The 26,281-nt window shown below is 45.0% G+C and overlaps 1 protein-coding gene across 1 annotated transcript in view; it reads left to right on the forward strand.

The window, feature by feature from the left end:
- The first annotated feature begins 19,234 nt into the window (after window positions 1-19,234).
- Window positions 19,235-26,281, forward strand: part of FER1L6 (fer-1 like family member 6) — a 93,394-nt gene continuing 86,347 nt past the window's right edge. The window contains exon 1 of the mRNA XM_084507744.1: window positions 19,235-19,328. The gene's annotated coding sequence lies outside the window, so the exon portion shown is untranslated. The remainder of the gene's footprint in view (window positions 19,329-26,281) is intronic.

Consider the following 26,281-nt stretch of genomic DNA (forward strand, 5'->3'; position numbering starts at 1 on the left):
TGTTGTACAAATTTGCATTGCTTCCTTCAGTGTTGCAGGCTCTAGAGATGCAGGCAACTCCTGCTGGCCTCGATTCTTTATGTGATTCTGCACAGCTTCACAAAAGTGAATTGTATGTCATGTGAATGACAACTATCAGTCCAAGTCCAAGCAAAACTGAGAGAATCTCAAAAATAAATGTACGGATAATCAGTATTTTCTTCTTTCTGCACTACAGCACCATGGTTTTGTACAATTGCTCATTTGCTGTTTTTTTTCCCTCTGCAGAGGATGCAGGGAAAAACTTTTTCATATTAAGACAGGCACTAGAGCAGAGGTGCTGTGCAGCTTCCAGCTGTGGAGGTTTTCAGAACAGACTGGATGGAGCCCTGAGCAACTTTACCTGAGCTCATGGCCCACAGCACTCCTGGAGTCCTATTCAACCTCAGCTCCTGGTTAGAAACCCAGGAAGAAATCTTACATGCTTGGTTTTAAAGAACACCAAAGTTGAAACTGTGTTTTGGGAGACTGCTGGCATACAGGGGAGCATCCAGCCAATTTTACAGCAGGTAAGTAATGCAGCACAACACATCTTCCTAACGCTACCTAGATCATCACTACTCAACTACCAGCGTGAGAGTGGCTTTATGAATGTGGTGGCAGTACCCAACCTGGTGGCAAGGAAACACCAAGACTGGGGCTGGAGCCCAGAGGAGCAGCAAGGTGCTGAGGCCAGAGGCCTTGGAGGACAACAGGATGGAGCTGATGGACTTCAGGGTGTCTTCTGAATTGCACCACTTGAGAATAGTGGTTTGTTTTTTTTTGTTTGCCTTATTTTAACCTGTTTGCCATTTTGTTTGTAAAAGATACAAGTTCAGTTCTGTGGTTTTGATAGGACTTAAACTTATTTTTCCTGGGCTGCAGCTTTTGTTGTTTTTACCTCCTGTAGACCAAGCCTGGCACTGTTTGTGCTATGCCCGCTTTCCTCTTGATGCTCTGTTTCCTGTGGGTTTTTGCGCTGCAGCATCAGCTCTTTGCTGCTGACCTGTGCGTTCCTCTGGCTTGCTTTGTGCTGCACTTGTCACATGCATGTAACATCTGGCTTTGAATTTCTGCTGATGTCTCTCCTGTTAAAAATCTGTGTGTTTTCTGTTTGATGTTTTCTTGCCTAAAAAACTTGGCAAGCTTAAGGCTTTCTTTCTCCGCAGTTCGTGCGTACAACCCCGTATGGGAATGGGGGAGCCTCTGTTGCTGTTTCCCATCGGGGTACACGTGGGATTTTAGCCTAGCCATGAGTCTGCATTGTACATGTTGACAACTCTTCATGTCCCTGGGCTACCTGGCCCTTAGCATCCAACTGCACGGAGCCCAGTCCCAGGTTTTCAGCGGGTGATGTGGCAAGGTACTCTGCTGTTGTCTCTTCAGCTCATGTGCTGCTTCTGAAGCTACAGGCAGCTTCCAGCTCCTGCAAAGGGAGTGATTTGGAAACAATGGGAAGAATTAAATCAATTGCCTGGATATAACCATCCCTGTCACTAGCAGTGGGCTGGAAGTTTCTTCTGCAGCGGTGTATGAGGTGGTATAACCCGCAGCATGCGTGGTGTGCAGGTAAACCACAAGGTTTAAGTAGTTTTGGCCCAGCGTGGACTGAAAAGAGTTGTAATAGAAGGAATATGTTCCGCCTAGGACCAGAAATAGAGGTGAAACCAAGCTAATGATTAGAAGGGGGAAGGAAGAAGTTGAGAAGAAATGCTGGGAGGAGTATAGGTACTGGCATGCTGTGTCCTAGAGCTCACTTGTACTGTACAGAGAATTGGAAACGGGCTTCTTAAATACCCATCATAATTCCTGCCCCAAAAATCTGGGGAAGAAGTTAGGCACTGAAATGAGAGGTGCCTAGGGTGTGAGCAGTCTGGGAAACCAGCAGGAGGAGAACTGTGAAAGCACCCCAATGGCTTATCTTCCAGCTCTTTGAACTCCTCCAGCCATCAAGGTGCATTAACAGGATTGCTTTTACACCCACTGTATAAAAACAAAGCGAGTGTCAGAAAGGAGTGATGAGGTATTCCTCCAATTGCTTCTAACATTAAATGAAGTAGCTGTAAGTACTCTGAAATCACACGTGTTTACCTGGACCTTATAGTGGGAATGTTGCAGTAGGACTCAGCAGGTTGAAGTTTCTACGCATACGTCCTGTAGGTGCCACCACTTCTGGTATTGTCTCGACTTCCACAGCCAGGATTAAACAACAGATTTATTTTATTAATTAAAAGTATTCTTAAGGTGGGTGTTCTTTGCTGGAGAAGGTTTCTGAACTGAGGCAGTTTTATGCAGTCGTCAAACAGAGCTCTGCCTACCGGATCGAGATATTCCAGAAAATAGACTTGGTTAAAATGTTACTTGCAGAATACCATGTAGCTGGTTATAAAACTAACCAAATAGTAGGACTAAGCCTTTGTCAAATATTGATTTGATGAACGACACTCATCATGCAACCTGATACACTAAGTGTTGCCGTTAGCTGTGCTGCATACGGGAGTGTACCTCAGTTTAAATAGTTTAGGCATTGGCTTAGCCTTGCATTGCCAGGGCAGTCTCTGAGCTTTGCTCAGCTTCAGGTCATTGCCTTCAGGCCCAGCTCAGTTCCTGAGAAAGTGCAGCTCCTGAAGCCCCACAAAACACAGCCTGTTTTCTAAATTTAAGTTTACCTTAGTTTATCAGTCTTTGGTCTTTTGAAATGGAGCCAGGAACATCTGAGAAAAGGATGGGGTGCAGGGCTTTGTTAGTCCTCGCCTGCAGCTGATTGATGTTTGTTTGTTTGATGCTGATACCCCCAAACAGGCAGGCTTACCTGCATGGCTGTGTGCTGAGAACCTGTGTGGGACACAGGTGTCTGAACAGCCTGGACAACCTGGATCTGAGAGACCTTAAAAAAGAGGAACGTGGCTTTAGCCCCACTCTTTACTTGCTGCTTTTGATAATAGTGATTGAGAGGGTGAAATAGTGAATTTCATAGAATCACTAAGCTTGGAAAAGCCCTCCAAGATCACCTGGTCCAACCATCCCCCTACCACCAATGTCCCCCACTAACCCATGTCCCTGAGCACCACGTCCAACCTTTCCTTGAACACCCCCAGGGACGGTGATGATTTGAAGTGTGTTTGTAATGTATAAATAGAAAATCGATGTGGAGCATCTTCTCGGACCTGGTATTCCCTCAGGTGCCTTTGGGCACTTTGAGTGGCACATCTAACAGTGCTAGCATGGCCATTTCATCCAGAAATAGTTTGGGGATTTGCTTTTGGAAGAAAAGCTGCTGAAGCTCAGTTTTGTAGCATTCCTCACGCTGCTTCTTCTGCATTGATCCTGGCTAGCGATTTGTCTAAGCTGTCTCTGTAATTCCAACCTTTTAAATTACTAAGGAGAGCTCTTCCCCTTAGCAGACGCTTGAAAGCAGTCCAATACAGTATCATCAGCTGAATTTCTATAGGGATTTTTATAAAAATATCAGTTTCTTTAGCTGACAAATCTGATAAAAATCTGATAATGCTGGTGAATGTTCTTCTTTGGTCCAATATTTGCCCTCTTCCTAGAGAGCTGAGTTTCCAGCTGTGGCCTGAGGGGACTGAACAGATGTTGGTGATGAACCTGAAGGTTTATGCACAGTGACAGGCAGATAATAATATTTCAGAAGATGGGGGGCAGATATTGTTTTCATCTCCACTCTTCAGAGCAGATATATGTCAAATCCATTACTAAGCAGAAGGCAGGATCTAAAATTGTGGTGCTCTGTGCATTTGTCTTCAGGCTAGCAGTACAGAGGCTGAAGACGCTGGGGGGAATGAGTGAAGCAAGATGAAAATAAAAATATATATATAAAAATCAGCATCCCATTTAGAAGAGTTGTTTCCAGTCCCTGCTTGAATTGGACAGAATAGCTGCTTCACTTATCAAGTGGAAAAATCAGGACAATGCCTCTTGTGACACACAACAAACTTATTTTTATCATAAAATGATTTTTACCTCCCTGCCGATGGCACCGCTGTCCTGCTGCTACTGGAAAAGTACCACTTGCTGCCTGACAGGGTTTTAGCAGGATGCAAACAGCAGGCAGGGCTTCTCCAAACCAACAGAGAGCAGTCTTGCATCAAAATATGAGACTGATTTGTTGGAGAGAAATGTGTTTGTGTCTGTTCCTCCCAGGCTAGGAGTGAGAGCAGCAACCCAGAAACTCTTGTTTTTAGGAAAAGTTACTTCTGTTTTTAAAGCAAGGTGCTCTTTCCCCTTGCTTTTTTACATCTGGTGAAGACGAGCCATCCTCCGGCATCAGGCTTAGCTTGAAACAAAGACTGCAGAACTGGGCTCCTACCTCCAAACAAGCCTTGGCTTTAGGGGATAAGTTTATTGAGAGATTGGATGCAGCTGGCTCTCTGCCTGCCATTCCCTGCTCCTCAGCAGATTTCTGCCCTGGGAAGCTTTGCAGGGCTTGCTGGCTGCATAAACCTGCTCTGCAGCGACCCATTTCTGTGCAGGGGCTGGTACAGCTCAGTTCAAACAGACTTAATGGATTATTAAGAAGAAGGTTTCTGCTCCTGAGTAATGCTTATATCTGCCAAATGCATCTTGGTAAAATCACATCCATGTCTGAAGCAGGGGCCAGATGAGACTTGCTGGTGGTGGCTTTGGGGCTGATGAAGCCACAGGTGGTGGCAGCAGGTTGGGGCATGCAGGGGCAACACAGGGGAAGAGGGATGGGGGCAGACCCAGCCACTGCTGCAGGCTGCTTAATGGTGCTCCTCTGCTGCCTGCCTCTCAGTTGCCTATTGTATTTGTGCTCTTTTCTTTTTAAAAAATGTTTGAATCACTGAATCATTAAGGTTAGAAAAGCCCTCCAAGATCATCTGGTCCAATCATCCACTAACCCATGTCCCTAAGCAACCAACCTTTCCTTGAACACCCCCAGGGACGGGGACTCTGCCACCTCCCCGGGCAACCCATCCCAGTGCCTGACTGCTCTTTCTGAGCAGAAATGTCTCCTCATTTCCACCCTGAACCTCCCCTGGCACAACTTGAGGCCATTCCCTCTGGTCCTATCACTGGTTACCCGTGAGCAGAGGCCGACCCCCAGCTCCCCACACCTTCCTTTCAGGCAGCTGTAGTGAGCAATAAGGTCTCCCAGAGATGGCCTGTGATACCAAAGTGTCCCTGGAGGTTGCTTCCCACACTGGAGTGTTACACAGAGGGTTTTTGGTTTTTCTAGCAGCTGCCGTGAGCTGGTTTGCTATTTCTATGTCTCAGGCATCCAACACGTGTGTGTAGCTGTGGGCTGAAAAGATTCAGAACTGCTCAGTTGGAAGGGACCTACAAAGGTTTCACAGAAAACCTACCAGAAATTGTAAATCTCCTTCTTGAGCAGGGTGTGTGTGTGTGTATATATGTGTGTAAATGTATAATATATATATATATATATATATATATATATATATATATATTAAATGTCTGCTGTGGGGATCCTGTGGCCAGGCCTTGGTTCACCTCCAGCCTCAAAGGCCGGTGCTTTTCTGACTTCAGGGGGCTTACTGAGCAGTTACAGCCTCAGCTCATTTTACGCCACCAAAGTGATCCATGTCTGCAGTTGGGGAGTGCGGTGTCAGTTCCTTGTGATCCTGATGTGAATGATTTGTACTGGCCTTTTGTGCTGGGGATGGATTTAATTCATTTGCTGGCAGGGGATGACGGGCTGTGCCCCATGCCTTTAGAAGAGCACCCACAGGAAACGATCAAATGTCCTAGCAGCAAAGCGGGTTGAAAATGCCATCACCAAAAAATATAGTGAATTTGTTTAACTCAGTCTTTCTGGGGAAACTCTGTCGGGGTGTAAGCAGCCTGGGACAGCTCGTCTGGGTGGGGATCCCTGTGTCCCAGAGACCTGGCAGCTTCATCTCAGCAGGGAGCAGGCCCTGCCCTTCGCAGGGGGCCTGTGGGGATTGAACAGCCGAGAGACACCACCTGGTGTAAGGGGGACATGGAGACCCCTTTGCAGATCCAATTGTGTTCACAGGTGAAGAAACAAGAGGCTGAATTGGGTGCAGGATCTCCAACACTGGTGTTAGCCCAGCTGCTGGCTCCTGGGCCCACTTTGGCACGGGCAGGGCTTGCATGGCCAGCAGGGCCAAGCTTCCTTAAACCAGGGTGAAGCTGTGAAATCTGCTGGCTTCAAACAGCCTGGCCTCAGCTCTTTGATGTCTCCTGCAGGTTCAGCTACTGTGCCAGCCGTTGGTGGCTCAGCAAGGTCCCTGAGGACCCTGATGTATTCAATAAACCCATCTAACACTCTTGAACCTCCAGGTCTGTACCCAACCCTCATTTAGATGCTGAACTTTATTTTGGTAATGAATGCGATCACCAGGATCCCAAGAGGCTTTTTTTCTCTTCTCCAAACAAATCAAAATTCCCATGTAATGATGAATCCATCTTGCTAATTACAGCTCTGGGGAAAGGTTTGCCCTGTCTGCTAACAGCTCATCCAAATTGCTGGGGCATAGATCAGATATATATATATTTTTTTTTCTGCTGCAGATCTGTGTTTAATCCCAGGAGCAATTCTATGCTTTATTATTATAAAAGCACATCATTTAATTCATATTTTGTCTCCATGTGTGTCACTTACAGGCCTGAGACTTCAGTGCTCAGAAGCTTGGGCTGCATGAGGCTGCTCATGGATAGGTGATGGGGGGAGCAGTTGCACTTATTTTTTGGGAGGAAAGAATTACTGAACATGAAAATAAAGTTGAAAATGAATGAAGTTCTGGGGTTTGGGACAACCTATTAATACTTAAAATAGAGTTCCTATCTCCAAAAATTACTGAATCATGCTGTGTATTAAGTCATTTTGCTGCAGGCTTATCTTTGCTCTAACTAGGACAGAAGAGATTGACTGCGACTGCATTATGCCATTTTATTTTTCTAAGTCAAAATAGCAAAGTTGTCTTCTACCTATAAGTGGTGCAGATACCCCCTTAAAAATACTTTGCCCCTTATAACAGGGTCAGAAAGGCCTTGCAGCTAGCACCGTGATGTGTGCGGGGTACCTGCAGAATACAGCACTGATGCTCTGGAGGTGATGGAGACGTCTCCCACTCCATTTCCTCCTTCTCTGGGTTGCTGCCAGGGCTTGTAAGTCAGAGCTCCTGCCAGGGCTCGAGTCAGCAGAAGGTCAAATGCAAGCGAATGTGAGAGAAACGTCTCAGGAGATGCTCCAGCTTTGTGCTGTCTTTACCGGGCTCTATCTAAAAAGCACAGAGCCCTGAAGGGATGAATTTACCATAGATTTGCGAGCTTGACTGAACTTACAATTTTAATTGCCTAGAAAGCTGTTTTGCATCCTGTATAGCAGACACAGCCCTGCCCTTGCTGTGAAGAGTGCTGCAGAGCATTGCCCACTGCTGCTGAAACCCAGGGGTCTAACATCAGTTTGTATGAAGCTGGTAGGGATGCGTGCATGCATAATGTCATATACATGTTCCTTTCTTCCATGCCCGCTTTCCCTGCTCTGTAATAGGTACCCCGTCAAATGTCCCTGGAGGAGATGCTCTGACTAACAAGTTCTGTATGTGTGAAATGCAAAAAAACCATCCAACCCCATAACCCTGCCAGTCTAGAAGTGTCAGAGACCCTCCCTGGGGGATTCACATCATCCAATTCTTTCAGGAGCTTTAAGAGAGAGATCTTAAATAGATCTTAAATATATAAATTCACAGAGAAAAAAAATCTTATTTGTCCAATCACTAAGCTGATTAAAACTTCTATCCTGAGGTACTGAAGAGCAAACAACCCAGAGGTGTTAATGAATAGCCTGGAGTTAATTAAAATGATGGCATCACTGAACACAGGTCACCCCTTCCAGATATGATGCTGTCTGCCTGTGGTTCTATGTAAATGTTGTGAATGAGAGGCTGCTGGTCTGATTTCTGTTTGGTTTAGGGTCTTTCTCCTCTATCAAAAGTCATTTTGATAAATGAGAGCCGAGAGCTTGAGGCTGAAGGAGAGGAATTGTGCTGTTGGGCATGGCAATACGGATGCCCATGCCCCAGCAGGGCCCTGAGAGCCTTCAATTGCAGATATCAAAGTTAGAGTCCCTGGAGTGGTCTGCTCTTGGCTTTACTGATGGTGTAACCCAAACAACTTGTGCCAATGCAAGCAGAAGATGCAGTATCAGGCATGCTGTGAACACTACAGGGGCCCTGCTGCTCCAGTGCAGCAATGAGTAAGTACAGAGGTAGCAGCAATATTCTCAGAGGTGTGCATTTTGTGGTTGTCTAAGACCTGCACGTGATGATGTCTCTGGATCAGGTTGTGGATTTTACCCTCATCCATGCTGTAGTTGAAGTGGTAAAGAAGGGCTGACCTGTGACGTTCCTTAAAGACAGAGATGAGGTGGCTGGACTTCAGGAGGGTGGAGGAAGAAATGGGTGGAAAGATGCAAAGAAATCCGTGTGATGTTCTTAAAATGGCAGGTAAGGGAGATGGCCTCGGAGTTTCTGAATGGATTTGCCTTGAAAATACCCAGGAAGGCAGCACGAAGGTTATCAAAACAGAGCTGATGTTCTCCAGGCTGAACAGCAGTGGAGATGCTCAAAGCATGGGTCTCTGTGTGTCTGAAGCATCCTTCTGAACATGGGACTACAGATGCCAGAGAGATTTGTGAACAATATTTTGTCATAGCAATTTTATGTTTTCTTATGGTCTCCACAGACTTTGGCTGTGGTGTTTTGTTGTCATTTTTAATATTTGCTTTTTTACTGTCAATATTTAACTTCCCAGTGTGATTTTGTAAACCGGCCACCCAAGACTCCAGTTGACATTTTCATCAGACTGTTCTGATGACAAACTAATGGGCACTAAAACCCCAAACAAATATATAATACATAGTCATATTATACCAATTTATGTCTTTACAACCTGTTAAAACATTTTAAGCAGAGGGGTTTAGCATGGTTTGGATGTTGACTTTACGGACATGAACATTAACTGATGTTGTGTGTTAGCAGCTTCTGGATGGCATTGCGCTTTTGAGCGTGGGAAGAATAATGCAGAAAGGATTGGAGGGTTTAGTATTTGCCTGTAGAAAGAGTGATGTTTAAGTGACTGCCTTCCCCATGGTTTTTAATCCCCATCTAACACCTGCTGTCTACGAAGCTTTTGTTCTGACGCTGTAGTTGTTCTCTACAAACTATTCAAGAGTTTTGTAGGATGCTGGTATTTCTGTAAGTCAATTTTAATTATCTGCTTTGAAGAGGTGCAAAAGTCACTGAATTAAATTCTGGAGAGGCTGTTGCTAGTTTTACTTATCATTTGAGCATGACACTCACTTTTCCAAGAAGAGATCTGTATCAGATGAAAATTATAAGAGCAAAGCATTTCTTGTATTTTTGCATTTTCTTAATTAGGCAAAAAAAACTCTCAACCTTTAGGAATTTGTTTTGTTGCAGTTGCAAATCATACTGTCAGTTTTCTTATGTGATTGGAGCAGATATTTCTATGTTTTTAGCACTAGATATGTTGGGAACTTGAGCTACTGCTGCCAATCCGTTGGCAATGGTGATACCATTATATTTCCTTTCCCTGTGTGCTGAGGTGAGGATGACAGTTTTCAGCACGGAGCTTTTCTGATGTATATTGACCTACCTGAATGTCACATCTTGACTGATGGTATGGGAAAGAAGAACCAGGAAGGCAGCTCTGTTACATCCCAGTGACAGCTTGGGCTGAGCTAGCAACAGCGAGCACACATGTAGTGGGATGTCAGCTCTGGGAATTGGTAATTAAAATGTCCCCATGCAGGACCACCCATCTGACATCAAGTATCTCCTATCTACCGTTGTCATGGCCCAAGAGGAAAGCACACAGCCCTGATTGTGTCCAGAGTCTCAGGGTTTCCTACCAAGGCTAACGTTGAAAATAAATTGGGGTGGTTTTGGTGTGATGGACCTGCAAAACCAAGTCAAGGAGATGGTAGATACATGATGGTTTTCAGTGCGGGCTCCTATGAGGACTAAGAACATGGGGTCACTAACTGGTGGCAGGCAGGGAGAGCAAAAACATCAAAATGGGTCTAAATCTGGAGAATCCCTGTGCCAATCCCAGCTGCTGTCTTTTCTGAATGTGAGGAGCACATTGCAGGTGCAGGCACTGGGAGGTTGTTATCTTCATCAGCATGCAATGAGCGTGGTGCTGTGTTTCTCCTGTAATTTCAGACAGAGCTTCTCCTATAATTTTCCCTGTAGTTTTCAGAAGGAGATTCAGAAATCCAGCTTTCACCATTGCATCTGGACGATGGCATTGAATGGTGGGAAGGAAGTCCAGGCTGACGCTTGATGCTGGCACTGGCCCACTGCAGGCAGGGACTGATCCTGCACCTCTCTAAGAGGTAAAATTCAGTATTTTCTGCTCTTCCCACTGAGGTGCCAGGGCAGCACTTCTTGAGTTTTGCTTTGGGCTTGATGTAAGCCTGCACCTCGCATGAGTGATGAACCTGGGTTACTCTCTGCACTGGGGCAAAGCCAAGGGGGTTTTCTGGGTGGTTTTAGTATTTTTGGTAGTTCATTGACCAAGACATGTGCATGGCCTCTCCCTAGTTTTACATTAAATGCCCTTTAGATGTTTTTAGTGTCCTCGCTTTGGAAAGAAGCTCTGGGTGATGCAGCGTGGTGTAAGTGTATTCTGTACCCTCACTTTAGTTGTGTTTTCTTCCTCCCTGATGTTTTGCTATGTGAATTATGTCTGAAAAGGTGTTATAAGGGAAATGCAGTCTAGACAATTTGTGCCTATCAAATATTTCATTTCAGGATGTCACAAGCCCTTCTTCTGAAATAAAATCACTTAAAGGTCTCCCTTTGATCGTATTTGATTTATTCCAGAGTAGGTTGAATTTCACTCCCACAGCCTGCCACATCAAATTCTGAAAACTAAAACGTTTTGTACATCTGCACGGCTGGTTACAAAGGAAGAGATTCAGCTTTCGTGCCATGCTCCTCTTGCTGTGCATGTACCTCTTACAGGTGTGCTCCACGGGCTGTGCTTTTGTCTGTTCTTCCTTGGGATGAACGTAGACAGGAATTAAAAATGAATTATCTGTGTCCTATTGCTCAGATTTATCTGAAGATTTCACTCTCACTTGTTTAAGTTGGCAAACCAATCTGCAGTCCTGTGCAAGGAGTGAGATGGCAAAAAGATTCATGCCTGCACCAAACCCTTAGTTTGCTTTTTTCCCCACTCACTTCAGAGAGTGTACAGCTAAGTGGCATTTTCTAGAGAAATGGAGGTAATCTATTTCACATAAAAGAAAATGAAACAGAAAATTGTTGAGTCAATTTCATCTACAAAAGGGGAAAAATGCTTTCCCTAATATCAAAGTGCTTATTTACACAGGCGTGTTATAGTTTATGATCATCCCTGAAACAATCATCATAATGTTTTTTAGAAATCCAGGTTGTGGTGTCATCCCGTTTCCTTCCTGGTGCAAATAAGCCACTTAAAGCTGGAGCTGAGGCACTCTGTTTGAATGACATTTTTTGGATAAATAGTTTATATGTTGAAAAAATGCAAATGAAATAGCTGTTTTATTATTTTTAATTACTGACTTGACTATTTGCTGATTTCATCTGAACAGCGTCTCCATTGTTGAAGCACTTTGCCTACATTTAAAGTCAGAAAGTAAAAAATAATTTTAAAAATTAGGAAAAATAAGTGTTTGTTTCAGTCCCAAGCTACCCGAGGTTATGTTCTTCGCTTCACCAGCAGAACTGAACTCCTCTCCTCTCCATCAGTGACAGAAGCCGTGAGATGGCCGCGCATCCCCAGGGGCTGTGGCACCCGATGCCTTCCGTGCTGTCTGCTGCTCCCAGGTGAGTCCTGCCAGGTCTGGAGGCATGAGTACATGTTCCCATGTGGATCTAAAGAAGCTGTTTTTACCATCTCTCAAGGGCAGGGGAACTGCATTAAATTGGTGGGGCAAGCTAAAGGGAGCTGAAGGGCTAAAGGGCGACTGTAACAAGCTATGTCAATAGGATTTTCTGCAAGAGAGATGTGAAAATCAAAAAGGTTTTAACTCTAGGTAATCCCTCAATTTTCTTGTCTTGCTGAGCAGCAGTGCAGTGGCTGTGTGTCACCTGGCTGATCCCTGGAACAGCCATGCTTCTGAATAAGATATAAAGCCAGAATCACAAAAGAGTGAGGTTGGCACTCGCTCATCAGTCTCACCTTTGTATCAGTTTTAAACATGGCATCATGGTTGTCAAATAGCTCTTTTTATTTTAGAGGGCAAGAGTAGAGATCCGTATCATCACACTTAAATGAATGAATGGTTATTCCCAAATTGTGCTGACTGCAAGACTGCTGAAATGTGGCAAAGCCGGGGTGATACCTGCAATAATAGGTCAGCTGGAGCAACCCAGGTAATGCAATATGTAGCAATAACAGAGACCAAAAGGTCTTTTCTAATGCACTAGATCAATTCCTAATACAACCTGCCAATTTTTGTGGTTTCAAACACAGCACTGGGTTCACTGCTAACAATTCCAACTGTGTGTGCGTGGCATAGTTAGAGGTGGCTATTTTGCAGAGGGCAAGCATATAGATAAAGACACATCAAATGCACCATGGCCTTTCTTTCTGACAAGCCCTTGGTTAAAGAGTTGCTGTGAACGTGCCCTGCACACGTGTTGCTGACACCAAGGATTTGGTGTAGCGAGGAAGAGGACGAAGCAGTTTGATCTTTCCAAAGACTGGAGAAAAAAATTCACCTACCTGTCCCTGAGAGCTGGTCGTAGGAGGGTTTTATCCCACTGCTAGCAAAAATGAGAATTTTACCCCTGCTGTGTACTTGAACCACGGTAAAACAACACAAGTGTTGTTAAAACTTGGTGCTGCAGTCATTGCAGTGCGGTGAGAGAGATGCATAAATACAAAGGGCAGCTTCAGCAGTACTAACCTGAATTTACAGGGACTTGGCAGACATGATTTATTCAGGCAACTGCTTGCAAAATTCAGGGCTGAATTTATCTCCATGTCATAAATCCAGTGGAGTTTTTAAAAACCCGGGGCAGCAGGTAACAGTGCTCCTCTGCTCTGATGAAGAGATGACTGTTGGCTTTTCTGGTTTTGGAGGCAGAGAGGCTGCAGGCACTCTGGGCAGGCAGTGGTTCAAGGTTTCCCAAGCTATGGGTTTTGCTTCACCAAAACACCCTGGGGATAAATTAAACTAACACAGGTTAGATAAGAGTGTTCAAGAACACTCTCAGTGTTAGGTAAGATGTCTTCAAGGACCAGCTCCAGAGGGAATGAAGTTCAAGGGGAATGCTCTGGCATCCTGGGAATTGCCATCAGAAGAAAAATAAAGATAGTTGGATCTTTCTTGCAGGCAAATTGGTTTGGGAAGTTGTGTGACCTGGCATTTCCCACATTTTGTAGAAACACCTTAGCAGATATTGAGTGTCAAGACTTTATCACGGCTTCAATTTCTGTACAGGTACTTTAAGAGAAATACCTAGGGTTTTTTTTTGGAAATTAATTTCATTTCAGATTCTTAACTGGCTTTATCCAGCTTCTGGTATGCAGACCTTTGGCTCCTGACGTCACAGTTCAGGACAGCATGCTGTCTGCAGCATGTGGTCGGAGCTCTGGGCATGGTTCTGAGGCTGCAGCTGAGGTTTGGGTGGCTGTGGTGGGGCCCTGCTGCTTAGATCACGGCTTGAGCCCAGCCCAGCTGCTCTCTGCTATTAAATCCCCCTTTCCTCTACTTGGAAAGAAAGCAATTAAACGACAAAGGATTTTTGTTATCCATGCAAAGAAGCAGCAAGCTTCCTTCCCTCACATTCTATGCCGTGTTTGTGTGGAAACATAACGACAGCTAAATGAGCTTTGTTAAATCTTTCATCAAACACGCTAGCTGTGAAGAAGGCAGAGGAGGTAAAAGGCAGTCTAGTGTTTTCCCTGCAGACTTTCTTGCAGAGGCTGCTACCAGTACTGAGGTCTGCAAGTCTGTGGTTCCTACGTGCGGTTGCTCATTTTTGCACACACAATTTCCTCTAAGTGGCTGTTTTGAGAGAGAAATCGCATAGATCCTGAATTTCTATTCTATCTGAAGTCATTTTTCTCCCATTCCCAAGTGAGAGAAAAAATGGGTGTAAAGGTGGCTGTTTCTAAATCCACTCTTTTTTCATGAAAAATTAGCTAAATATTTTAGAAGGATCTGTATTGAAAAGGGAAGATGCAGGCTTTGGGGGGGGCAGCTGCAAGGTTCTTAGATCATCCCAGCTCCTGGGTACAGGATGTCTGATAAGCTACTCCTGGATATGAAACCCTGTCTGAGAACAATCCAGGTCTGTATTGGACTGAGATTTTGGAAAAAGTGAAGGCTCTATGTGCTCAAATGCTGAGGTAATGTAAGTTATATCACAGGTGACTCGCAGCTGCATTTCCAATTTCAATGATTATTGCAGAGCTGCTTTGGCTTCAGTTTTGCACTCATTAAGTTTGAGCACGCCTCAGCTTTATGTTAGTATCTTTTTTTTTTCTTTTAAACTGGTATCTAAGTTCAAACTGAAAAATAAAAGCAACCTCAAACTATGGCTAACAGCCTACACAATACCTGTCACAAAACCAATCTAAATGTCTTAAAAAAATAAGATAAATGTGAATTTAAATCTATAACTGACACAAAACTTTTGTCTCTCTCTTCTCTTCCACGTCTATATTCCTAGGTGCCTATTTTATCTGGCTTCCAAGTCTCTAATGCGGTGGATTTTTGCTGCTTGAAAGGAAGCTATTCCTCTGCAGGCCAACAAATGTGCTTCCAGGTAAGGGGAAAAACCATTTGGCCCCTGTGCCCCACTCCCCTGTGCTGCTGCCCCGAGGAATTGGGTTGTGTCTGTGTCAGTGCTGGTGCATTCAGTAACTTGACATCTCCTCTTTGGCTCCTGGTAATTCAGAAGAGCAAATATTATTGCTAACTGCATTTTGTGCAGAACAACCGACACGAAGCAGCAAGGCTTTTTGTGAGCCTTCTTGGTTAGTAAGGGCTATAATTCATGCATCTTGTGTTTGGTGTGGAATGACAAGTTAATGGAAGTGAATTTCCTCCGATTTACAAATCAAACCCTCCGAATAAACAATGAGTCAAATCACAGGAGGCTTGAAATGCTTCCTCTCTCCTGTGCTCTCTCCTTTCCTAGATGATGGGTGCTTTGTGGCAGCAGCTACATCTCCCCATCTCTCTCTGATAATCCAGACAGCGCTCAGTAGGCTGCTGGCTTTGACATCTAGAAGAGTATTATAAAAGGAGCATAGAAATAGCTTTTATATAAAAAAGAATCACCTCCTTTTCCCCCTGCCCTACATGGTTACATGCATGGTTACTGCATTTTTCAGTGGGGACAAGATGCTGCTGCAGAGAGTGCAGGGACCTGTGTCAGGTCACAGTCACAGACCCAAGCCCAGGGACTCTGATTTTTTTACAGTTCTGTCTATTTAGGGTGAGAGTATTGGGGTCAAACTCCTTTGGGTTTGGTACTCCTTTGGTTTAGGGTACTTTGGTTTGGTTTAGGGCAAAGCAGAGGGCACTCTGTCCCACACACCTGTGGTCCACGGAGCACAGCCCAGGCTGACTGTCCCCTTGTTGGCATCTCTGAGGGCTTTAGCTGTGACCAGGTGTGGGGACATACTGGTAGTTTTGGTGTTTCTCCTTCATATTGTTCTGTTTCATGATTCAGCATGCACTTATGGGCTGCCCTGTATAGACCACTTACTGAAATGTACCTTAAATTTGCTTAGGTTTTTAAGCTTTTTGGGACAGGAGCTCTCTCCTCTGCACAGGGCTGAACGAGTACTGAGATTGTGGGACCCACATTTTGTGTGTGCTCCTTAAATAGCAAGCATTTTTGCTAAAACAGTTGCTCACAAGCACCCAGCAGTTGATCAGGCTATTCAGGGAAATCTATAAGGTTTGTGTTTGGGCAACAGCACCATCACCTTTCTTAGGAAGAGCCTGGAGTGACCAGGGAAAGGTGTGACGTGCAGACACGGTGCCAGGAGGTACACACCAGGGCACAAGGCTGATGGCACCCACAGAGATGACCCAGCCAGGTGCGTGCACCAGCTCTGCCATCTCCTCCCTACCCTGATAGGGGAAACGAACTCAGAGAGCCAGAGGAACCACAGCCCTGGCCTTGTGTGCTCTGCAGCTGCACCTGAAACCATGACTGTGCAAATAAACCTTTGCCAGAGGCACGAGGAACATTCTCATGGCTGGGGCACTGAAATAATGAGAGACTTCCTCAAATTTACCTGCGTGTTTGTTGTTGACTTAAGCTGGTCTGAAGACACGATGAACAGGGGTGTTGACACACCAGCCTGCTTGGCAGAAGCTCTGTCTCATAGTTTGATTTTAGGCTTGTACCCGGCCTGCCATTTGACACTTGCTGTTAAATCTCCACCACATAGTGATCTCAGTGGGCTGCCAATCAAAAGGAAGTCAGGAACTGAAAAATAGGCATTGCAAGGGAAAAAACCTGCAGAATAAAGGTGGGAGCTCTCATTATATCTCCTTCCCCTTCTCCATACTACGTCTGAATCAAACTGATCTCTTAGGAATGATTTGGACAATATGTGGGAACATTAAAAACAGCAAACCACCCAGAGGTAGAGTGCAGATAAACCCCTGTGGTTATTTCCTGATTTCTCAGCCTGTAGGTGCTTTTATTCCACAAGTAGATCAGTTTCTCTTCAGCCAAAGCATGCCAGAGAGCATCTCATGGAGCAGAGAGGTGCTCACGGGGTGCCTTTGCCTCACAAGAAAGTCAAACGAGGGGCAGGGAAGAGGGACCTGGCAAGGCTTTATTACCTCCACAGGGAATTATTTTACAGGCTCTGAATTACAGTGTTTAGGGGACTAGGCATTTTAGGGAATGCAATACCTATGTTTGAAGCTGAAGACAGACCATCTGGATCTGGCCATCGCTGTATTTTGGTTTCTGGAGCTGGTCTGTAGTGATATTAGGGCAGCAAGAAGAGAGATTGCTACCTGTTACTCCTGCAGCCCCTTGCTTACGAGCTGCATGCAGCTTTGAAGCAGAGCCGTATGAAGACATCACCATTCTGGTCTCATTCTGGTTGGAGACATCAAGGAAGAAAATTAAATAAGGAGATGATACAAAAACCGCTTTGCAAATTATCCCACAGGTATTATGAAGGAGAAGTCCTGCAGATAAAACACACTGAGTAATTTCAAATCCATTAGCAGTGGATGTGCATAGAAGTCCCTTGTCTGTTATGGAAATTTGTGGGCATCTGTCCTTAAATTGATAAAATACTGAGAGAAATGCTAATGAAGCTGAGAATGGAACAGCAATGGGGAGGCTGTGCAAGGCTCTGACGCTAAACACTCTCTGCAACTACACAGAAACAAAGATGAGGCTGGGAGAATCAGAATTAATGGCAATCCAACTTAAGAAGTGGTTGTTTCACAGGTGCTTGTGGAAGGAATTAATCTGTTAGATGCAGAACTCAGGAGAAAGAAGGAAAATCATTATGTATTACTGGGGCCTCGGCCTGACTCACACCAAAATCAGAAGCATTTAAAGGTGTAACTGTCTTTCCTCTATCAAGCCCATACTGTGGGATAGGGGCTGAATACATGAAGAAGCATGTCTTGTTACAGATGTAATAACTAGTTGGTTGGGCAAAAGATGAGAAGGTAGAAAAATAATTCTATATGCAATGTTAACTTCCAAGTAACTTATTTCTGGAAAAGTGTGTCCAGGAGCATCAGAGGAGGGCAATAAGATGAATTTTGGAAAGGAGAATGAGAAAAATTACTGCGGGTAATGCTGTTTGAGGTTTGAAAGCACAAAGCACTCCCTCATTCATATGACCAGGCAGCTGAGGCTTGGAAGCTTGCCTAGAGATGGGATTGTATTATGGGCACTGCTGAGAAAATTCTGTATAAATGTTTGTTGAAGTTTTTTTTTTTTTTTTTTTTTTTTTAAAAAAAAAAGCAAAATAGGCGGCTGCTGACATATGAACATAAAAATGTCACCCACAGGATTTCAGGTTCAATTTTAATAAATAAAGTTGTTGTAGATTAAATAAACCAACAGAGCATATCTATATGGGATTCCAAGTAGTGCAGTTGCTAAAAATTTTCTTTCCCTTTTCCTAATACAACACAACCAAGGAAGAAAGCAAACTGACTTCGTCATGCTTTTAGCTGTAGTTGTGTAGACATGAGAGTTTGAATGGTTATACAGAATTTTATCACAGAAAGAAAACAAAACATCTATGGCTGAGCTGCAGGGGAAGCTATAAGGATGCAAATGAGAAGAAGAAATTTATTTGATTCAAACAGGAGGAATCTGGCTGCGTAAAATCCAGTCTCTTTGTACTGTGAGAAAGGGATGCATGTGAAGCAGGGACATCTCATTGTATAATTTCAAAACATTGAAGTACTCAGTAGTGGCAGTGGGGTCCGGATAAAAGCTTTTGTAAGCTACATTTGATTTTGTTCAGTAAAAGTAGGTGAAGGCTTTGGTTGCAGTTTTACAGGCAGATAAGGTGATCACATTGCGTGGCGATCGGTCTGGTGCATACTCACATGATGTCCCGCTCACCTGGTAGTAAAATCAAACATTGCAGAGCTCTTGGGTAGTACCAGATAACATGGTATGAGGAGACTGCATTTTTAGCCAGGCTACTGTGGTCTGTTTTAAGCTTGGCAATCAAATGTGACCAGGAAGCTTGATGGAATTATGTGAACAGGAGCTACCCCCTCATGGTGTTAGCTATTAGATACAGTTCTTACACCAGTAAATGTAATATGGGATCACAAGACCAGGAAATACCATTGAGTCTATCATTCCCCTCTCTCTTGTGGGCCATGGCCACAAATGTTCCACCCAAACCTGCCTGGAGAGCTCAGGGTGTTCCTCTGGTAGGCATCTACCCCTGCATCTGCTCTCTAGAAGGGTGTCAAGCCAAACTCGTAAAATCCTTTGTTATCTCCTGTTGACGAAGAAGCTCCAGGTGACTAATTCACATGTGGATATTTAGTCTGAAGCCATCTGGAGTTGGGGGAGATGATCAGTCCGCCACACTGGGTGGATCTGTTAGACACACTGGGTGGATCGTGACCTAGCAACTTATTTGAGTTACAAAGCAACTGTCCTCTCAGTAGAAAGAGGAGAGAAAACAGCCAAAGACAGGAATTTTCACTGCAAGCTCAAGTTCCTCCTCATATATGAGCATTGGGTGGCACGTGGCTGTCTTCGTTTTGCACTTTTTTGTTAGGTTTGTGGGTAAGAGGGGAAATGGATTGTGTTAAGATGGTGGTAAGCTGGTGAGATAAGTGAAGGGAAGTGAAAGAGAACCTTTGTTTCTGCAAAAACGACGTTCTGGAGGCTAATACCGTGTGTACTTTCAGCAGAATTACTAATGTTCCTGTTGTAAAAGCAGTCACGTAATGGGTGGGTCTGGGTGAGAGAACATGCCAGTGCTGTGGGAGTTAGGGTATGGCCTAAAGAGGTAACAGATCTTCATCTGGTTTGTTTCTTGGTGCTTAAGCACAGCAAGTGAGTGGGAAAAAAAACAAACAAAAAACAAACAAAAAACAAGCCAGAGCATTGAAGGCAGTCGTGTCAGGAAGTCAGAAATGTGCCCTGAACAGCACCATGACTTCATAGCACCCACACAGGTTCATTAGCGCCCAGGTCTGCAAGGTGCTGAGTGCACGTGGTCCCACTGTGTGCTATAGATGTTTCTGAGAAGGAGAATGTATTTTGCCAACATAGGAGACATAGGAAACATAGGGAGACATCTTCCCTTGTGGTAAGGCAGTGCTGGTGCTAATGAAAGGGGGTTCCTCTACTAAGGCCCTTTTGCTGCTGGAAAACTTCTCTGAGAAGTCTGAACTGCTGGAGAATCCAAAGATAATAATCTGATAATCATACGTTTAAAAAAACTTTGCTTTCAAAGCCTCTGCTGGTTTGCTGCTGGAAGCACAAAAACCTTCCCCTCTCAGAAGCCAATAGTGAAGCAAGAAGAGTTCAGAGAGGGTGACTGATGACCTGAAGGGTGGGAAATAGCTATGATAAACAGAGCTTTGTCACTTTCTGAAGACAAGAAAGAGATAAGGGAGGACATGGTAGAGGTCTATAAAACCTGGAGTGTTCATGTTCACTGCATTTTCTGAAGCAGGGACTCCAGGCTGCCAAATTTCGCTGAAGAGCAGTATCAAAACAAAAAATATTTGGTTTGTTACACCCGGTTTGGCAAGCTGTGGAGCGGGTGGCAATGGGGAGCTGTAGTTGCTAGAGGTGCTGGGGTGTAGTTCTTTGGTTTTCTTTCTCTCCCCTTCTAATTCAGCTCTATAGACCAAGAAAAAAAACAACTCCTGGGGTTCTTGCACTCCTCCGCCTGCTGTCTTTTGCCATAGTTGCTGCTATCTCTGCTTTTCTTCCTTCCAGGTAGCTTTCTCTGGAAGGCTGGGACCTCCGGGAGACCTCATGCCTGACTGACTTCTGGTCCAGACGTTTCCTGGACAGGGTGGCACTGACTGTGGTGGGGCAGAGACAGAGGCCACAGCCTCTCTGGTGTGCTCCAGACCCCACACCAGCTTTAATTAGGCAATGTAAGGTCCTATCTGTGTGCCTCAGGGGATTCCAGTTCAGAAAGCAGAGAGAAAAGGGCCATCAAACTTTTCTGGCAGGTTGTAGTTAATTTACATAAGAACTCTTCTTCCATCTCAGTGCATGGAAAATGTTTTTACAGTAGCTGTACATGAAATCTATTCCAATCCTTTTGCATCAATAACCCCATTTTCAGGCTTGAATTTATGCACGAAAACCCAGTGACTTTCTCCAAGAAATGTGAACTGCTGGAGAAGCCAAAGATAATAATCTGTTAATCGTAAATCTAAAGAGCTTTGCTTTAAAAACCTACTGCATTTAAGAATCTCATCCTCTGTGCTCTGAATTGGAGTAGTTTTAGCTTGAATTTGTTCTGGTATATCAACAGTATGCGATCCTTTGCTAAGCAGCAACAGCTGAACCAGTTCATCTGTTTAACACTGTAGTTATGCATCTTATGCAAAATGCTTCTGCAGAGAGAAACAGTGAACAGGTGTTTCCTCTTCATCTTTGCCATCCCACTAAAGATTTACAAGCTTTTAATGAGTCTCACCCACTTGTCTTTGCCAAGCATCAGTGTCCTAATTTTTGTAGCCATTGCTTGTCTGGAAACTGTTCCATGTCCTTGGTCACCTCAGTCACCCTCCTACGTACCCTGCCATTTTCTACCACCTTCTTCTGGGAGGACTGTACAGAATATTAAACTGCACAGAATATTAAAAACAGGTCTGTAGAGGGGCATATTACTTCTTGTCACAAAACACACAAATGGTGGATGCTAGTCCACAAAAGAGACTAGTAGGTGTGACCACAGCATAAATAAATTGCCTTCATGATAAAATCCCTGAGTGGATTTTCACTATAAGCCACTCCTTTTGTCATTCTTTCCCCTTCCGTTCTGGACTGTATGAAAACCTTTGCCAGCTTTGTGTCTGCCTGTGGGGGTCCCTCACTGTTTTCTCATTTCTGCCCACCAGCGTGCTTTTCCTAGGCCCTTGCAAGCGTGATGACACTGTTCAAACTAATTGTGATAACAATGTAATGAAATCTAGCCACACCTTTTGGCTACTCTCATCTATACTCTCTAATCACCTTGCAGTCAGGGGCTGAGAAAATATTAGTGGGTAAACACTGGTGAGTCACGGCTATTTCGAGAAGCCACCTGCCCAGGAACCAGGAAAGTGCTCGGCTCATGTAACCCTCAGCCAGGAGTTCTCCCAGATCTGCCTTGTATCACTGGGGATGGGTTGCCCCACACAGAGCTGCTTTTTCCTTTTTTCCTCCACTATAGAAACACAATCCTGTTTTCCATGTTTGGAGAGCTTATTAATGTCGTTTTGGTTTATTAATATCTGTTAATACCAAATCCCACTGCTGATTTCCAATAGGTCAAGGGAGGTGATTGTCCCGCTCTACTCTGCGCTGGTGCGGCCTCACCTCGAGTACTGTGTGCAGTTCTGGGCACCACAGTACAAGAAGGACATGAAACTGTTGGAGAGTGTCCAGAGGAGGGCTACGAAGATGGTGAAAGGCCTGGAGGGGAAGACGTACGAAGAACGGCTGAGGTCACTGGGCCTGTTCAGCCTGGAGAAGAGGAGGCTGAGGGGAGACCTCATCACAGTCTACAACTTCCTCGTAAGGGGGTGTCGAGAGGCAGGAGACCTTTTCTCCATTAACACCAGTGACAGGACCCGCGGGAACGGGGTTAAGCTGAGGCAGGGGAAATTTAGGCTGGACGTCAGGAGGGGGTTCTTCACAGAGAGGGTGGTTGCACACTGGAACAGGCTCCCCAGGGAAGTGGTCACTGCACCGAGCCTGTCTGAATTTAAGAAGAGATTGGACTGTGCACTTAGTCACATGGTCTGAACTTTTGGGTAGACCTGTGCGGTGTCAAGAGTTGGACTTGATGATCCTTAAGGGTCCCTTCCAACTCAGGATATTCTATGATTCTATGATTCTATGATTATCACTTTGCAAAGCCTAATCAGTTCTGATGAGGCCGCCCCTCAAGTGCTGTGCTCAGCTTTGGGCCCCTCAGTACCAGAAGGACATCGAGGCCCTGGAGCATGTCCAGAGAAAGGCTACAAAGCTGGGGAAGGGCCTGGGTCACAAGTCCTGTGAGGAGCGGCTGAGGGAGCTGGGGGTGGTTGGTGTGGGGAAGAGGAGGCTCAGGGGAGACCTCATTGCTCTCTGCAACTGCCTGAAAGGAAGCTGTGGGGAGCTGGGGGTCGGCCTCTGCTCACGGGTAACCAGTGATAGGACCAGAGGGAATGGCCTCAAGTTGTGTAAGGGGAGGTTCAGGTTGGAAATGAGGAGACATTTCTGCTCAGAAAGAGCAGTCAGGCACTGGGACAGGTTGCCCAGGGAGGTGGTGGAGTCCCCGTCCCTGCGGGTGTTCAGGGAAAGTGTTAGACGTGGGAAATGTTGGGGACATGGTTTAGTGGTGACATTGGTGGCAGGGGATGGTTGGACCAGATGATCTTGGAGGGCTTTTCCAACCTTAATGATTCTGTGATTCAATGATTTATGTATAAAAATATCTTGCCATTTCTGTGGATATTAACCCTAAGGTGCTGTCAGAGAGCCTGACATCTGCACGCTGCAGCCACCCCTTTTCAGCCCACCGTTAGCATGGTGCAGCCTCCCGTGCCCATGGGGCTTTCAGGTGGATCAGCCAGGCCTCATTGAGCTCCTGACCAACCTCCTCCAGGGCACTGCAATGTCCCTCATTGCATTTTCATTTTTTTTCACTTCTGAACTTAAGCAAACTAAATCAAAGTGCTGTCACAGAAACTCTGAGCATGCATCAGAGTTTAATGTGGCTGAATTTGCCTGCTTTAAAATTTAATTCAGATTAGCTCCCCTGGGCCACTCTGTGCAGTAATGCCTTCAGTGGCCTCCCACAGTGCTGGAGACTGGCCTCTTCCAGGGAATTAAAGAAATAAAACCACCTAAGGTGAACTTAATGTCACTTAATCTCATAAAGCCCCTTCCTTGTCCACGAAGAGCAGTGAAGCACAGCTCTGCTGGCCTCCTTTGGCATGGTACGTTAGGAAGTGCCCTGGTGTGGTGAACTGAGGGCAGCTGGACCCTGCTGGATGGCAGGCACCACGTGAGGTGATTCTCCCTCCTGAAGATGGATCAGTGTCCTAAATGTGAAAGAAACTGCATCAGCTCTGCAAAGTAATGATCTGTGGTGGTTATAATACCCACTGAGCTAACTGAGCTCCAGATAAAAAGCAGAGTGAGAGAGCTCAGGGCTGTGAGAAGCAAACTCCCTTGAATGTGGGAGCTGGACTGACTGAACTTCATCCGGAACAGCTTGGAATGACTTTCCACAAGATGGACTTTTTGTCCTCTGTTTTATTGGAATCAATTTTCAGAACTCTGCCCTGAAGCACTGCCTACTGAAAACTAGTGGGTCACTCCCAGTTCCCCTAATCTGCTGCATGATGTGCAAGATGGGGCTGCATATACACTGGTACCCAGTGCCATTAGAGATGCCAGGGATCTCAGCCACCCACAGGGATCCAGCACAGGATCCATGGGGCAGGAACACATTTCTGGAGCAGTGGAGGGAGATCACTCGTGATGTCCTGAGGTACCACAGATGGCATTCATTGCCCCTGTTGAGGCAGTTGAATTGCTTCCTTTGCACCCTTATTTATGAAACAGGGTCCTCTCCTGTCTCCAGTTGCTGTCGTATTGAGCACCCACCTACACATACCTAGAGCCCTTTCTCAGCTACTTTGTCAGGATAAAACTGTCTTTGGGTGAAGGAACAAAGAAATGGCAATCCTGGTACCTTCATGATTAGAGCGAAAACAAATAATTAAGGCAGGTTTTTCACAAGCATCCAAGCCAGCCTGATGGTTCCATCTTTCCTCTTGCTCCCCACTGTGTGATGGCTCTCCCTCCTTTTCTCCTGCCTCCAGACTCCCTCATTCATCCTACAAACCAGTTCCAAATTGTCCATTAGTTTCTGGTGGCTTAGAGAGTTAAAGTGGCTCAGAGCAGTGTTGCTGTAGTTGGCATAGCGTAAGCAGGAGAGACACGGCTTGGAGCAGAAGAGGGGATTAGTAAAGGCACCGATGCCTCTGTCCTTTTTCAGCTGCAGTGAGCTGTTAAATTGGCTCAGATTGCACTGTGAAACCCCACCAGTGAAAAATGTCTAGACTAGATGGCATGAACGTGTCCCTTTGTGTTTTCCTTAGAATATACAAGTGGCCAAGTGCTAAAACAGTCATGCAACCTAAAACACAATAATAAAACATTCTAACAAATGTTGATGCTCTTCATTGTGTCCTTCTGACACAACCTGTTTTTAGCCAAGCTGGAGAGCAGTTTCTGTTTGAAAAGATCCAAATTAACCTTCATGATGTAAGACGCTCTTCTCACCAGGAGATCAGGCTTTTCTTTTCTTTCCCATTTGCTCCTCAACATGACTCTTCGGCAGCACTTGAACATGTGTTGCAAAGCTACCAAACTGAGTAGCAAAATGACTGCATAGGCAAAGTACTGCACAGTGAGCCAAGTCTCTTCTTTTTGTGCTAATTGTCTTGTCTCTGTTTATACTCTTGTATAAATGGCATTTTTAATACATGAAATAGGTTTACTTTTGCAGAACTTTGCAGCACAATGAAGCATGTATGCATGTCTGATGTGAAAGAGAAAAGGATCAGCTAGTTACCACCCTCTGCATTTGGTCAGCATGTTCAGTTGGCCTCATTAGGTTGACCAAGTTATTACTAGAAATATGGCTATGCTTTGTCCCCAAAGTTTGCATCTGTATTGCTCCAGGGACTAATGGAAATGCTGTATTTGCTGTGATAGAGCATCATTGCGTGACAGAGCATCATTTGCTGTATGAATCATCTGAAAGTTTTATATTATCCTTGCAAATGCCCTAGGGAAACAAGGAACTGTTCCCATACTGCAGATGAGTTAAGTTGTAGTTCAGAAAGAATGTATGACTTGTGTGGACACAATAACATCAGTGTCGCTACAGGGAGCAGATTTCATCCCCAACCCACGCTACAAATCCTGATACACCTGCCTACACCATTACCAGTATCAGAATATAGGATCATAAATAGGATCACAGGAGAACTGAGGTTGGGAGGGACCGCAGGTGGTCTGTAGCCCAACCTCCTGCTCAGAGCAGGGTCAGCCATGAACTCAGACCAGGTTTCTTGGGACTTTGTCCAACCAGATTTTGAAAACCTGCAGGAACAGAGACTGTGCAACCTCGTTGAGCAGATTGTGCTAACGTTTGACTGTCCTCGTCATGAAATTTGTTTTTCTTATATCCAGGACATACAGGAGGCAGTATCTCTGAACCCTTGAAGGACTGACCTCCTGAACTCTAACATCTTGGCTAAACTTCCATTGATTTTGTTGGGATCTTTGTACCCTGGGGAGAGTGATCTGGGTTGGTGAGCCTGGTGAGGGTCTGTGATTGTGGATGAGGAGCAGAAATTGTACCAGTGCAGCAACTACCTGACCTGAATGAAACCCTGCAAATGGAAATTTATCCCCCATTTTGGCATAGTAGCACCTCAAAACATCAGGCTGTTGTGTTTCTGGAGCTGTTTTATGAGCCAAAATGCAGTCTGGGCCACGTG

The sequence above is a fragment of the Aythya ferina genome (genome assembly GCF_964211825.1).
Source record: "Aythya ferina genome assembly, chromosome: 2".
In the NCBI taxonomy this organism is placed as follows: domain Eukaryota; kingdom Metazoa; phylum Chordata; class Aves; order Anseriformes; family Anatidae; genus Aythya; species Aythya ferina.